The sequence below is a fragment of the Centropristis striata genome, chromosome 24, assembly GCF_030273125.1.
Source record: "Centropristis striata isolate RG_2023a ecotype Rhode Island chromosome 24, C.striata_1.0, whole genome shotgun sequence".
In the NCBI taxonomy this organism is placed as follows: Eukaryota; Metazoa; Chordata; class Actinopteri; order Perciformes; family Serranidae; genus Centropristis; species Centropristis striata.
The window spans coordinates 12,281,094-12,297,306 of NC_081540.1; the positions used below are offsets into that span (position 1 = coordinate 12,281,094).

The 16,213-nt window shown below is 36.2% G+C and overlaps 1 long non-coding RNA gene across 1 annotated transcript; it reads right to left on the reverse strand.

Moving 5' to 3' along the window:
• Nucleotides 1-442: 442 nt before the first annotated feature.
• On the reverse strand, nucleotides 443-15,984 carry LOC131963002 (uncharacterized). Its single transcript, XR_009389988.1, has 4 exons — nucleotides 15,780-15,984; nucleotides 13,793-13,870; nucleotides 10,818-10,900; nucleotides 443-562 (listed from the first exon to the last, which is right to left on the reverse strand). It is a non-coding gene; the product is annotated as an uncharacterized LOC131963002 (long non-coding RNA).
• Nucleotides 15,985-16,213: the final 229 nt, after the last annotated feature.

Genomic DNA, 16,213 nt, shown 5'->3' on the forward strand with positions numbered 1-16,213 from the left:
ACCACACACTGGTAAAGATTATGGTTTTGCAACTACCCAGAACTCAAATATTATGTTCAAGTCTTATGGAAAAGGTCAGTTTCTTAAATGTATTTTGTTGAAGACTGCAATCCAATCGACTTTTATAGGCATATTTGCCTGCAGCAACTTGCTCATGTGATGGCCTTCTTGCTCGCAAGAAAAAATACTTTATGAATCCATCATTCTGGTCCCTGAGTTTTTCAGGATTTTGTCCAAGTGGGCGGACATGCTGATCCACCAGAAACATTCCAAGTATCAATTCACTTGAAATAAATCTGTGGTACCTGCATCTGGTTGAGAGATTAAGTGTATTTTTTACAGCATGTTAGCTGAATGATGAGAAAAAAAATAATTCTGAAAATTCTCTACCACCTCTGCGGTCGCATTAACCACCCAAATTCCATTTCAGTTAATACATACCTTATGTTTTCCCAGAAGAATTCTCTGCAGGATCTCCGGTTTGTTGTCCTCGCCTGGCACTCACACACTCCATTCATCCTCAAATATCTCCAGGCCAGATTTGCTTCGATTTCTGTTTGACCTGGACAGCAGAATCCTTTTTTGAGTTTTGTAATCTATTATTAGAAACTTAGTGAAAAGGGTGTAAAATGTAAAGGAAGAATCTCGAACATTTTGGAGCAGATCTGAATTACAAGGCGAATACACAAATTGTTTTACACTTTCATTAACATTGCAAGTAAGGCTAGTTTCTTATGTTTTTATTTAATCAAAAGTGCAAACACAATATAAAGTACATCACATCATATGCTTGGATTGGGTCATCTTTAACAAAATTATACCTTCTGCAACTCTGAGATGTATGTTTATGATACTCAAAACTCTGATCAACTCCTAACAAACATTAGCTTTGCAATCTTTGATTAATTACTCATTTTTTTTCTTCCATCTCTCGCCCCCATCACCATTTTTCCCCGACACTGACATCCAGACAGTTGGTGCTGCCATGTTGCTTACAGCCTCATTTTTCTTCTTCTTCTCTTATTCTGCTAATATATTCAGCCTCTTCTTCTTCTTCTCCTGATACATATTCGCTCTTGATTGTGCCTGCCAATTAGGCGGCGAGGCTGTGGCAGTTCATCCATCTGACTTAAAGGTTCCTTGCCACTAATTTTGACGGTCGGGTCAAGTAGCAGAGGGGCCCATTAATTGGAATAATGAAGTCCTCAGTGAGTGATCATCAGTGACTTCAGAGTGCTATTAATCCTTTAAAGAAATCATCTCTTTATTTTTAATGTTTAGCTTTATCGTCCAGCCGGCTGCTGCAACATCTCATTTATCCAAGACTTAATAAACATCATACACATATGATTTCTCTTTCTCTCACTGCTGTTTTTTTTACTCTCATGTAATTAAGTTGCATTGCTTTCCTACATCTCTCTCTATATCCCTTTTCCCTCCCCTCCATGCCTTTTTGCTCTTCTGCTTTCATTTAATGCTTTTTTGACAACCTTTCACTTTAACACAGTTTCTCCTTTTTTCTCTCCTTCCCCCCCCTCCACATCTCTCCTTCCTCCCTCTTCAACCTGTTCCTCTGCTTCGTGATTCCACTCTCCCCATTTCTTCCTACACCATCTTCCTTCTCCTCACTCTTTTCTTTTTATTCAACCTTTCATCCCTGCTCTCAGCTTCAATCCTGCTTTTTCTTCGTCCCCTTTATCCATCCATCCCTCCATTGCTCCCAGCCTCATCACACCACATTTCTAAGGTCTTTGCTAGAGATACACAATTTTTTTATCGTCATGTTTGAAGGAGTAGCTCTGCAAAATATATCACAACCCACTTCATCAATCACAATCAGAAGCATAATGCAGAAGAATTTGTGTTAATTCATCTCATTTCATGCCGTTATATTGTTTTGTACTGAAGTTTTGACCAAATTGTTGCTGCATGTACAAGGTTTACACTTGAATTTTAATTCCTGATAGTTTTGTAAGAGAGTTTTTACCAAGTTGTGTAACAATAAGTGGCGTGTGTGTGGTGTACAATAAGTTGTTTTTTCTTTGAACAAGTTAGGAAAAAAATGTTTAAACAGAGCCTAAAGTTGCCTTACATATAAAAGAATGATCCCAGTCACTTCCACACAGCTTCCATACAACTTTTTAATTGAACATCGGTATCGGATTGGTGCTTATCAGCAAAAACCTGGTCCAGGTGTCATATCTAGACTGAAAAAGTTGAATCAGGGCATCCCTAGTCTCGGCATTGATTTACAGTTTGAAGTGTTGTTGCTTGTCTATAGATCTCAATATTTTAAGAGCAAAATTGTTTTCAGAGTCAAAACTACAACAACATCAGGCATTTAGTTATTATGTAGAATGTTGAAACAAACTTCAGAAAAAGCAAATGCATGCCTGGGCTTACTTCAAATCCAGGTTAAACATTTGTTTTTAATCACCAACCTGGATTTAGCATCATCATCCACCTTGAATTTACATTTCAATTTCACATGCATTTATCTCTATTTTTATCATTTTAGTGTCTATTTTAGTCGTTAATATTCTTTGAATGTGTGTGTTTAATGCTTTATGTTGTATTTTTGTATAATTTTTTATTGAAGTTCATTAAACTCACTTATTGCCTTTGTGTATGAAATGTCTCCCTCCATCCTATTCATTTCTCTTCATCTCTTCCTCTTCACTGTCCCCAAAAACTCTATTCTATATTCTTTCTGCTATTGCTTTCTCCCCATTCTCGTTCCTCTTTTCTCTATTTTTCCACTCCCTCTCTTCTCATCTCTCATTCCCTACCATCCTCCTTTCTTCCATATCTCACTTCACTCATGCTGTGCCACTTCAGGTCTATATTTGCTGCTTGACTGGACAAATAGAGGATCTATCTGTGCACAATTTTCCTCCTATTCATTCCGTTGCCTGGCAGCAGACAGCTTTAATAACCAGTGTAACAGATAAACTGTGGGGGAATATGACCAGGTCTTTCAAATAACTGGCAACCCATAGACAGTGGGGAGAGCAGAACATACATGAACATACAAGAACATGAATAGAGGCATGATATCAGTAATGTAGTATTAACTAAGTATTATTAAAGAACTTTGCTGTGGAAGAAAAAAAGAACACAGGCCTCTGATGTGGTTCAGCTACAGCACCTGAAAAAGGCAAATGCAGAAACTGCAGCAGAAGAAAGGAGAGGAAACACTGACTGGGTGAGCAGACCTCACTCCAGAAAGCTAAAGAAGGGGTCCAGCATATGCTGAGGTAGATGTAGTGGGAGTGGTCTGAGAGGGAGAGTGACGTGGGCCCAAGTCCCTGGGTTGCAGAATGAAATGAAATGGACAAAAAGTAAAATATGACTGGCCAGATATTTAACACACTCTAGTTTTAAATTAACACTGCATTATAGGATAGCAACGATAGAAAGATAGAAATGCCTTTCTAGTTATGAATAAATAATACAAGTCATACAAAGTCATTATTTTGTTTTTAGAAGTTGCATTTCAGTTAATATGTCACTAAAACAACTTTTTAAGGGATCCTATCATGCAGGGAAGTTGTGTCAATGGCTATTTTTTGTACAGATATCAAAATGTCATTTTAAGAACATTTTGTTGGAGTGTTTTTCAGCAGACTCACTTCTGATGAACTTTATAATGTCTAAGTAGGTGCATAAGTCAATATCTATCCAAGTAAAACTTCTTCTACAATTCTTTGAGTATTTGAGATTTACAAGACTCATTTCAGGTGGAAATATTGCATTTTGTTGGTTGTGGTTTTTGGGATTGGTTTAGAAACTATTTATTTCCATAGTTAAGGGTTACCTTGGGAGTGGAAAATGGTTTTGCAGCCACTCGCAGAAGTAACACATTTAAAATCTATGACAAAACACACCGATCCAAAACTACTAAAACTTTTTTTTCTACTCATGACTGCTACATACTGGGCTACCTTTTTGACAATATGCAATTATTTTTCAAATATATATTCTATTTTCAAGTAATCTGGGGCAAAATAAAGCAAATTATTATACGTTTGACCCTTGACCCCTTTAACTAGACTAGATAGAAGAATGTTGTTGTTAATGTATGTTAAAAAAAGATTGACATTTTGTAATTTTAACCAAGGTTTGTTTACTGATTTTTTTTGCTGGGATGACACAGCGCCACAAAACATAATCAATGGATTCTGTTTGATTGTGCAGTTCCCATCACATCCATCTTTTTCAAACATCATATAACTTAATCTATTTAAAATACACATTCATTCCTGTACAGTATGTATGTGCATCTACCCATCAGTATTTTCATCCATTCATGTATCAATCTGTACATGCAGTTATAAGCTGCACTACAGTACGTAGCCATTACTCACAGTGACAGTGAAGAAGTGACTGCCAATAATCCCAACAGTGAATACATGTCAAACTCAACTCACACAGAGCTCACTCTGACACTGTTGGATTTCAGACATGAAAGATGGACTTGATTCTCCCCTCTGACAGCGAGTGTAAAGCCTCTGTGCTTTCGTGGCGTGGCCCAAGTCAAATTGTTCATTTTACCTCTAATCGCGCCATTTATCAAAATGCTGCTCAGCCGCGTCAGTAAGTGCAGTTATGCTAACTAGATCTGAGCGAGGCCACGGAGAGGACGAGCCATCATTCAGCTTTGGGGTGGGGAGGGCGGGGGGGTCCAAAACACGTTAGTTGCAGCAGGTACCAATCAAAATATATTCAGTTACTTTTTGCATAAACAGGATAAAAAAAATTATTTCATTAGTAGTGTTTTTCAGGTTTAAATAGGGAAGATTATGCATATATGAAGAGGATACTTCTTAAACGTCGACTTTCTGATTGATTCTGACCTCTGACCTTTGTAATATCAATGGAGGACATAAATAGCACTATAATATAGTTTCGGAAAATATATTTAACATATTTAAGATTTAATATTGGATTCATTATTTCCCTTTAGAATTCTTTTTTGAGGCATTAACCCTTAAACTTTTCTAAAAGTACTAAAATACTTAATAACATTTAAAATATATATTTTTAAGAAGCCTCTCAACAATACATTTTTTATAGATATAAAAATGTGTTTGTTTTTAGACGATTTTCCAAAAGTTGCAAGGTCAGCAGCAATATAGTATTGGAAAACATAAAAAAGATTGAATTAAAAAAAGAAACATCTTACAAAATTACAGTTCTCTTAGCAAATGCAAATATCACCAATTTTTAGTTCATAGATTATTAATGACCATTAATGATTCAATACATTCAACAAAAACATATCTTTCAGAAATCATAAATAATTGTTTAGATATAAAACTGTTTGACATAGCACAATACAAAGAAGTGAATGTAACAATCTACAGTTTGACAATTTAATCTATGCTATAAAGCATTTCTACATGTTAAAAAAACTGTTAAAAAGTAAATGGTTACATTATTTTTGACCTTGGAAAGGTGATATTTCTTCACATCAGTCCACTAGAGTTCCTTCATATTTATGTATTGATCTTTATTTGAACATCATTATGATTTTTGATGTCTGAGGATTCCCTCTAAATCATGTGAATTAAACATTGTATTTTAATTATTTAATTCTTACAACACGAACAACTTTGCACTTATATATTTCATAGACAGGTGCATAGACGGATGAGTGGATGAAAAAAACGAGAAGACTCCCGCATACTGTCTAACTAGCAGGACATATATTTACTGAAATATTCCGGATGTTAGACCTTTATCAGGAGTATATATATATATATATATATATATATATATATATATACATATATACACATACATATATATAATCTGTAATTATTAAAGTTTAGTTTATCAGTAAAGACCTTTAACACCTAAAAAATATTAAAGTTCAACTAAAAATAATTGGTCAAAATGCTGGGTGGGCAGTGAGAGACAAATGTTGTTTCTCTGAGGGTTAAAAACATTTTTGTCTAATGACTCTTTCAAACAATGAACTATTATCTGGTTAAACCAAATTAAATTAACTCCTTGCCCAAGCAATCATCCACCACAATTAAAAGATGCCAAGTCTGCCACCCGACCCCACTATTTCCTTCAGAAAAAATTGGAGCAGCTGGGTTCATATGACTGTATCCTCCCATTTGGCTTTTATTGAGACAGTATCAACCCAGGATAGAGCGCCACAACACAAACACCAGTCAATTTACCCATTTTGCATCCAATTCTGGTGGATTATTATGAGCCGCCTTGCTGCAGTTGATGGAGAGATTAATCTTGCTTTGATAGAAATATGTCAGTTTCTGCAGGCTGTGATGGATGCGATTTATCATTCCGGACAAATCTGCGCCTGAACGTCCCTCCTCCTGACAGCTCTATCGTGGCAAGAATGTCCCAAAATGTCACCTGTTGTTCGCAGAGTGACCTTCTAATTTTCTAATTCAATTTCGAGAACTCCCCTCCTCGCGACACCGCTCATATCATGAACCAGTAATAACAATTACACACCGTGACTGGCTCCAAAACCTGCAATTCCCCCACTTTAAATCAAACCCCAAGTAGTCTTTTATTAGGCTGCCCGGTTAAATCAATCTAAATCTAAGCATAATAACTCTCTAATCAGGTGCTGGAGAGAATAATAGGTTGTCACGCTCGAGGAAAAATAGGCAATCATGGAATGTTTTCTTTAATTAGGCCGGCTAAAGTAGAAGGGCATGGCGGGAGCGTGGGACACATTCATCATAGCCAAGGTGGGAAATTACTTCAATTACTCAGGAAGGGGAGAGTGAACAGAATTACAGAAGTCAGAGAAGCAGAAGAGAGGAGGCCATGATCTGCAAGGAAGTCCAAATGACACTGAGGGCAGAGGAGGCAAGGAGTGAGGAAACAATGAAGGAAGGTGAGAAAAAAGGCAAAAAGCTGTAGAAAACTGCCGATAAAGATAAAAATGTCTGTGTTGGTACATAAAGGCTCTGCAGGAAAGAAAAAAAGTGAATTTCTCATGATTGTTTTGTTTGTATTCATGAGTATTAATGTGCTTTATAAGGTCTTTCAATATTTTTTGGTTAAGTTTCTGCTTCTGGATATATTTGTCATCTTTGGAGATCAAAAAACAACGTTATTGACCTGAGGTCTACTTTTTCCTATTTTCACTGTTCATAATGCTTTTTTTATTTGCTGTTCATAATAATTATCAATTAAACATTTCTGTATTAAAATGTGAGTGTCATGAGCCTAGATGTTAGATATTGTGATCTCACATTAACCCAAATATTTTAGACATTTTCAAACTCAGAGATATGGCTTTATTTTAACCAAACTAGGGGTCTATTTTATTTGGTCGTCAGTTTTATTTAGTCGTCTGTCAATGTCGTCTCATCCTTGTTGTGCATGCGTCAGCGTTGCTGTTGTCTGCCAGAACCTGTTATATTTTGATGTTTTATCCAGGAATAATCTTTACAATACAATTTTTTAACCGGATGAAGGATTTTATTTATCAGACGTCTAGATCCTAAGTTATCAGAGAAACAAGCTGAGTAAATGTTAGCAGCAGCCCAGCTCGCAGACCCTCACGGACATCCACCGAACAGCTTCAGAGAAGCACTTAATTTAGTGTTTTTACCACTTTAATCAGCAGGTCCATTTGTTTAGGAGAAGACAAGAGTGAATAATCTTCACTACAATAGAGAGTTTTGAAAATAATGGCACATCACCCAAGATATTAAGATTATCGAACATTTAACCAAGAGTTTAGACCTGATCTCTCAGCCGATTGTTGGGAGGGGGGAAATCAGAATTAAATCGTCCTGAGACTCTTGTAGTCTGAGCCCCTTAAGGTTGCAGAATTTAAAAGAACAGGCCACTACAGGGACAAATGCAGACGGTGGGACGTAAGAGGAAAGAAAGTTGAAAGAAAGACATTTGGTCAAAAGAACCGAAAAGGATAATAATTCAGGAGAAATTAAGGACAGTGGGAGTAAGAAAGACAGAAGGTGTGGTTTGATTGAACTTAAAACAAAAAAATCTTCAATGACCGAATTAGAAAAAGACTAAGGAGGTGAAATGAGGGAAAGTAGATTGAAGGAAAGAAGGAAGAAATTACAGCAAGTGAAACCTCTCACATTTCTCGATTTGCAAGCCGCCTCTTGCCACGGCTGTAAAACAATCCTCCATCACTCATCCTCAAAATTGGACCCCTACCTAGACAACCAACAACCATCCACCACAGAGCTCCCAGTGTCTGTCAGCCTTCCCAGAATGCAACGAGAGAGTGACAGAGCGAGCCTGGCTGTAATTCCTCCCCAAGATGACGAGATAAACAGCCTCTTACTGTAACTGGATCTATTGATTCGGACCGTGCTTTGGCAGGCCGAGGATCCAGTTTGTTCTGTGACTGAAGACATGCCAGCTCGGCCACCGGCCAAATAAATACAGAGATTATGACTTTTGATAACTGCGTCACACAGGCCAGAAAAGCGCTACACTCAGATGAGGTAGCTGCTGTGATGCTGGCGTTTATGAACTGAAGCATGACCACTCTTCCGATGTACGTTTATTAAGTGCATTGACAAATTAACAGCAAAAACAAATGGGTCTCCCTGACTTTTAGAAGGAAGCAGCACATCACCTGACATTTAAAGACCGAGACTAGTTGTTGTTTTTTTATAAGTAAAGATACATATCCATGGTTTGACTCTATGAAAAGGTGGATTGACTTTTTTTCTTATTTTATTTTCACATTTATAAAAAAAATAAGATGAAAGAAAATAATTTTTACACAGAAAAAAACACACAAAAATAGGATTTAAGATTCAGAAAAATAAACATTCAACTGGGGTAGGTCGTCTTTTTAAATTTTTGATGACATCTTTTGCAAATTATTCACCTGCGTTTATTTTTCACAACAGGCCAGCGAATAATTTGAACGCAAGTCGCTTTGATCATGAAGAGTCATGGATTATTTTTGATTTGCACTTCTAGTCCATCACAGATGACAACTAGGAATGTGCAAACTTAGCCAACTAGTCGATTAAATCTACCTTCGTAAGTGAAGGAAATCGATTAGAGGGGTTGAGACCGAGGGCCTCCCTTGGGGAAAGGTGCCCCCTCACCCAACCGTCAGTTTACTTGCTTAGTTTGGCTCAATTTTTGGATGCCAGGATGGGATCACAATTATGTTATTTGATCCCACAGACACTCAACAATTTAGCCAAGACAGCATAATACTGCTGTCATACCTTCTACATTGCTGTGCTTACTTCTTCATTATTCATTCTACCCTGAATGCATAATGAAGAAGTTATCCTCCACTTTACAGATATGAGACTAAATTATACTATCAGCATCCGAGACTGATGGTCCTAGGGACATTTTGGGACACAGTGGCTGCTGGATTTTGTTCCAACTAAGCAGGAGCACACCTGACTCTACTCATTCAATCACCTGAACTGTCTTCACTCAGTTTATTTGTTTTATCAGATGTGCTCCTGTTTGGTTACAACAAAAATCTGCAGCCACACCGGCCTTGTCATGGATCGGTTTGAAACCCCTGGTCAAAAGCTTGCTATGAATCAACAAAGCGGACTTGTACAAAAAGATACTAGTGTTGATGCCATGACCATGACTCTTCTTCGGCCGCAGTCCCTACTGTCTTTTCATGAAATAACTTTTTTTAAGCAAACACCGGTGTTTGTGAGTTGTATTCCTAACTCGACTACCAGAGCAGAAACAGGGCAGATTCATTTTGGCTGCAATTATATTTTGTTGATATGCCCAAAAACAATGTAATAATTTTGGACATGGTTTAAGTGAACGGTCTCCACTATATTCATTTAGTAGCGGCGGCCAGCCGCTGGCAAATTATGCCCGCCCCTACTTCTGAATAGGGGATTGTTTTATATTTCAACTATGTAGCAGTGACCACAGCGGGAGGCTTCGCCGAACAGTCTTTCACCCTCTCGCCGCAGGGATGAGCGAATTGAGATGTTATAATAACAGTGCAAGCACTCTGATAGCATTCAGTTTCTGAGTGAGGTTAGACTGCCTGTTAGAGCAAATGGCTAGCTAACAATACTGGAAGAGAACAAAGCACGCTGCAGTCAGTCAACCTCCACTTTTTTTCCCGGTGCATGTATTTACCAAGCGTAACGGTAAGAACGCCTTCAAAATAAAAGCAAACACAGCAAATGGATTTGTTAACAGAGTCCACCACATAATTTACAAGAAGACTTTTAAAAATATAAAATAAAACGTAGAGAACCCTTATTCTCATTTACAATAATTTATTAAAATATGCAAGGATTTAGATGGAATAGTGGCATTAGAATATGCGAGAGGCACCAAATTTAGGCTTTTACTGCAAAAATTTTCTCCAGGGGAGCATGCCCCCCTACTTTGTTTGGGTCCCCCCCATCACAGTCTCAGAAAATCCTGTGGGAAACACTGGTTCTAAAGCTTGTTTTGCAGTCAAGTGTTATTTTCTATACTTTCTAAATTGCTGATTGATATTTACACTTGGGGGATATCCAGGGGCAATAATCCTTTACCCCAGCTGCTGAAAAAAATCCTAGAGGAAAGACTGAATTGTATAGATTAAATTTTGTTTAGTTCTGACTGTGTGTGTTTTCTATTTTAAATTAGGCAACGACTCCAGCTTTAAACTTCCATCTAAATTCTTGTGCAACATCCCTGAAGGCAACAGGACTTCTTAAAGAAATGCAACTCAAACAAGCTTTTCACAAATGACAAGGAGCACTATTTCTATCATCATCAAATTCAGGGGTTTGTTAGTGGAGAACATCACTCTCAACTGTTTAAAGGGACTTTTACGTTACCTTCATATAATTTAAGATTGATCGGCACGCCAGTAAGTCTTCATCAATCACTTCTGTCCCTCAGCAGCCATGCAGCCCAAGTCCTGTGGATGAAACGGTGCATTTAGCGTCTTCATAGTAGGTTTTTCCAAAACTGATTTATTTTACAACACAGGATTTTTTGGACAACTGAATCTGAATGGTCATCTGCTAAAATGGCTGCATCCAAAGCACAGTTGACAGGCAGACTGTCAAAGCAAAATCTGCAAGAACTATTCTCACTGGTTGTTTCACTGTTGTGTTAAGAAAGCTACCATATATTTTGCATGCAATATGTTTGTTTTTTCATTTAGATCATTCGATTTTTAATTATTTATTTTTTTATTCAGAGTACTTTGGTACAGTGCATGACACAAATTTCCAGTCCAAAGAATTTTTAAAACGAAAAATGCTTTCCAACGTGACCAAATGATGACTGAAAATCGCTTGTTGTTTTTAACTTGTATTTCGATTTTTCTCCTTAAAAGAGTAAGCATTCATGAAGTTGGACACTGCTTCATTTTGGAAAACACGAAAAAAGTTCATACTAACATTACCAAATTAAGTTACCAAGTGACCAAGTTTATGTTGAAGTCTTTACATTCTCAGTTTATCACCCAGCTTGAACCCCAAACCTCATCCAGAAGAGTCCTGATAGCAGAAGATGGAGAGGCCTCTGTCAGTATCACAGCAAGGTGGTAATCAGGCAGGGATCTGTGTTTCACTGGAGCGATCAATAAAAGGATTGCAGTGGGTTCACATCTTGCAACTGTGCAGGATTATCAGGTTGGGGGCAATCCATCATGACTTGAAAGGTGTTCAGTGGCAAAGCAGCCGGAACTAAATAAGTGGAAGAGGTGTAATGTTGCTTGTGACCGTATACTTTTCAAAAGGATCTTGTTGTTGGAGAAGTTTGTATGATGTATGTCAGTCACAGCCATTGCAGATTATGTTTCTACCTGATGAGTTCATACATTTAAAATAGAATCGAGCTAAATGTGCAGAAAAGCCAAAGAAAAAAAGCCTTCTAAACAATTTTTAAGAAACCCACTACTGTCATTTTAGAGCAGCTTTTTTTAATCCACTACCATAAATTTATTTATCTCTTTCCCTAAACCTTTTTATTAATCCGTCCATTTTATTATTTATATTATTTATGTTTATATTATTGGTTTTTGTTTTTTTTTTCATCTTCAATTCACTGGATTTTGATTTTCTGGCATTTCAAGGTAAATATATTTTCTTTGTACTGTTGTCTATCATTTCAAGTCAATTTGTCCAAAATTCACTAATTCTAATTCCAAAATTCACTAATTTATTTTGTATTGTTCACTTTTCATGATTGATAATTAATTTAAAAAAAGACCATAGAAAGATAAAGAACTGACATGGAAAAACTACTCAATACTCGTTTTTCTTATGCGATTGAGTCCTCAAAAAAAGGGAAAGAATTCCAGTAAAATATTTTAACCTCTCTCTAATATGGTTTATATGAACTTAGGTTTAGTGTTCACCAAAATCCATTTTAAATGGACAAAACAAAACACTTACTCCTATTGTTTTCTGTCCAATGTAATTTCTGCAGAAAAGCAGCAATTTCAATCAAATTGTGACTGAGAGGGGTTGATCTACAGCGAACGCACCTGGTACCATAGTCAGTTGGGTCCAGTTGAACCAAACTGAACTGTGCACTAAAGAGGCATTTGTTCAACACACTCTTGCTTCCTTCCTCCCTTTTCTTGTTGTCTTCTCCCTTTTCATTCTATTCCTTTTCTCCATAACATTTACCTATCTCCCTTACTTCCTTCTCCTTTCCTGTCACTTCCCTTCCTTCTTTTACTCCTGCCCTCATCTTTTTTTTTTTTTTTTTCATATTTTACCTCCCGCCTCTCTTCCCTCTCTCTCTCTGCTTCACTGACCCGAGAGCTCCATCATCATTGCAGGCCTGGCCCAATTTTTATTGTAAAGGCAATAAATCATTTCAGCTCTCATCTATTGCTATTGATGAATGACCAATTATTTGTCATCTATTACGCTGAAAAACGATGACCCAAGGAGACGGATCAACTTCTTTCTTTTTTTCTTTTTTCCTTCCTCCACCGGCTGATGTGACACGGGACAGCAGTGATGGATTGTATCCTTAAACTGTTATTACATGTATAATGTGGCGCTCAAATCCGACATCTCACTTAGTCACTTAACCAAATAGATACTGTATTAGTTAAATTAAAGAACAAAGAGGAGAAGATGATAGGAATTTGCAGCCTTTTGATCATTATTAAGAGATAAAGTCAAGCAAGGTAGGATGTACTCATCCTTCCCCTTGATGTGTACTACAATAGGAATGTTTAACATTTTATTTCAATATCAAAACTGTAGAGATGTACCAATAGCAACTATTGTCACATCGGCACACACACACACACAGTGTTGCCAAATTGGTGACTTCATCACTAGATGTAGATACTTTTCAGACCCTCTTAGAGACTATGGGCCTAATCCAGGTGTGTATAAACTATGAACTTTCTTTTAAAATATTACGTTATCAGTTATCTTGGCCATGACAACCAGATAATTATCGTTTATTCACCTTGAGGAATCATCTTGGTAATCGTAAAGCTACGTTGAGCAGCTATGCATAAAGAGTTTTGAGAAAAAAATTGAATAGTTTCATTACATTGTATACACAAGCTTGAATTTTCCATTTAAAAAAAAAAAATCAAAAAATGTTTTTGTATGCAGTCAATTAAAAGTTATTAAAAAAAAAGACAAAGCAACAATACAAAACCAGCCAAGAAAAGTGCACCAGTGCATTTCTACAAAACTGTGATTTCACATTTGTATTTTTTAAATCATTTTTATATCTGTGTTGAAGAACCAGCAGTGAAACTGCCAATTTGGGCGACACTTTATGTTCTAACTGGGTGAAAATGTTCGTCGTGACGTCTGTGGTTTACCTGTGTGTGCTTCTTCTGTGGAGTTGGTTTGTGCACCAGAGCGTGGCTGCAACACATCACATTTCCACAAGAACAGAACTGCAAAAAAAAAAAAACAACAGAGAGGAAGACAGATAGAGAGATCAACCTCCATATGTGACGCTCAATTAATTTCCTCCACATCTCATCAATCACCAGTCTTGTCAAGATATTTCTATTCAGTTTTCAGCCACTGAGGAGCTCAAATATCCAAACAATGAATACATAAAGATAACAGCACTGCAGGATACCATGTCCAAGTCAAATTAGGTCACTACACAGCACAACATTTAGAAGTAGTAGCAGAACAAGTCACTTTATATGTTTTGTATTAAAGCTTCCATTTCTTTTTTGTCACAAATTAGGTTTAACTTAAATGCTAACAAAATAGCATAATACATTTCCTGCAAGTCAGAGTTGGATATTTTAACAGAACTAAAAATCTGATGTTTATAATCAACTTTCTTTAAGGAGCTCCAACAGCTACACTATTATACTATATTGTGTTTATATTTACACAGTATTCCTGATGAAGTCAGACGTTTCATGTTACAATTAAGAAAAAAATGTGTCCCTTTAACATTGTTATAAAAATAGGTTCTGTTGTGTTTATATACTGAGTGCACTCGATCTTAAAAAAATCAAATCAAAACAAGTTATTCTGATATTTGAATTACTATAAAGGCGGTTTATTTTCAATCTTATGTTATGCATTTTGTGTATAATATTTTTTATCTTAATCCCGATTTTTTTACATTGATTATGGCATTGCATAGTTAAATTAAGATTCCTTACTAGTCCTAAAATGGGGAAATTCATACTCTGCATTTAACCTATCCTTTTTTTACACAACAGTGCACACGTCCACTTTTTCACGTGTTTTATACATTTTTATAGCACCCATGGTCCTCAGGGATCAAAAACGATCCCATGACATTAGACTGGTTTAAGGACGATGTAGAAAAAAATGATTACCAACTCTTTTTTTCACCTTTTAAGGCAACTCATGACCAACACATTGATATATAATTTTCATATTTTTTTCATTATTATTGGTCAATTTTAGTCAAATATACAAAATTATGCCTCATTTAATAAAAAAAAAGTAATAAAACCTGATTTTTTTTTTCAATAGATATAGTGAAATAATTATTTCTTGATGGGAATGTACAGAGTAGGTTATGTCAACTTTTAGTGAAACTTATGTTTTGAAAACATTGTACATTTTAAGATGACAGCAAAAATAAAAAGTTTAATAAATCAGACCCATGGTGCTCAGGGGTCAAAAAGGACCCCATGACATTTGACCGGTTTTAGGACATGTAGAAAAAAATTTACTTTTTTTTCACCTTTTACAGCATGTGAAGACCAACACATTGATATATAATTTGACATAACCTACTCCATTCTCTTCAAGAAATTATTATTTCACTATATCTATTTAAAAAAAATATTCAGGTCTTATTACTTTTTTTCTCCTGAAATGAGGTCTAATTTTGTATATTTGACTGAAATTTACCAATAATAATGGAAAAAAATATGAAAATTATATATACTTTTTTTTGGTCATGAGTTGCCATAAAAGGTAAAAAAAAAAGTTGTTAATATTTTTTTTCTACATGTCCTCAAACCAGTCTGGAGGACCATGGGTGTTATACTTTTTTTAGGAGTACACAAGGATAAATATCAAATAAATGGTGTTAGTTCATCTATTTTTACAATGTTTTGCAACTGTTATTTAACATTTCACTTGCTAGACAATTTGCTACATTTTGAAGATAATACTTGGCGGCTTAATGTTTTATTAATGATGCTGCTCAACCGTGGATGCTAGGGTGGCACTAGCTCACGATATTTAGCTTAAGTTAGCCAAAGTTTAGCCTGGCTACTATCAGAGTAGTAACAGGCTAACAGGTCAATAACAATTAACATTTTGTTTGGAAACATTCACACAAAACAACTCACAAACCTTCTCCAAGTCAGTCTGCGTCGACAAATGTGCTCTTCTTCCGAGTAAATTATGATTTATTTCATTAAAAAGGTATTAAAGTAAGCTAATATTCACCCGTAATTTTCACAGAGCTGCTAATTGCCACGCGGCACACCTGTGACTGATTGACCGGTCACGTGCCACATTCACGTGGCAAGAGGTGAGTTTATTGTAAAGAAAAATCTGAACACCTTAAGAAATGTCCAGACCTTTGACTGAGGTATTATTAGCTATAGAACAGCACAGTGCAGAAATAATCGAGCAAAAATGCGTGCTTTTAAAGTTTTACTTGAGTAAAAGCACAAATGTTAAGCATCAAGATATAATTAAAGTACGAAAAATGAAAGTAGGCCATTCGATTCATTTCAGAAAGCAACTTTCTATATCTACATAAGTAGGCCTACTGTAACCTA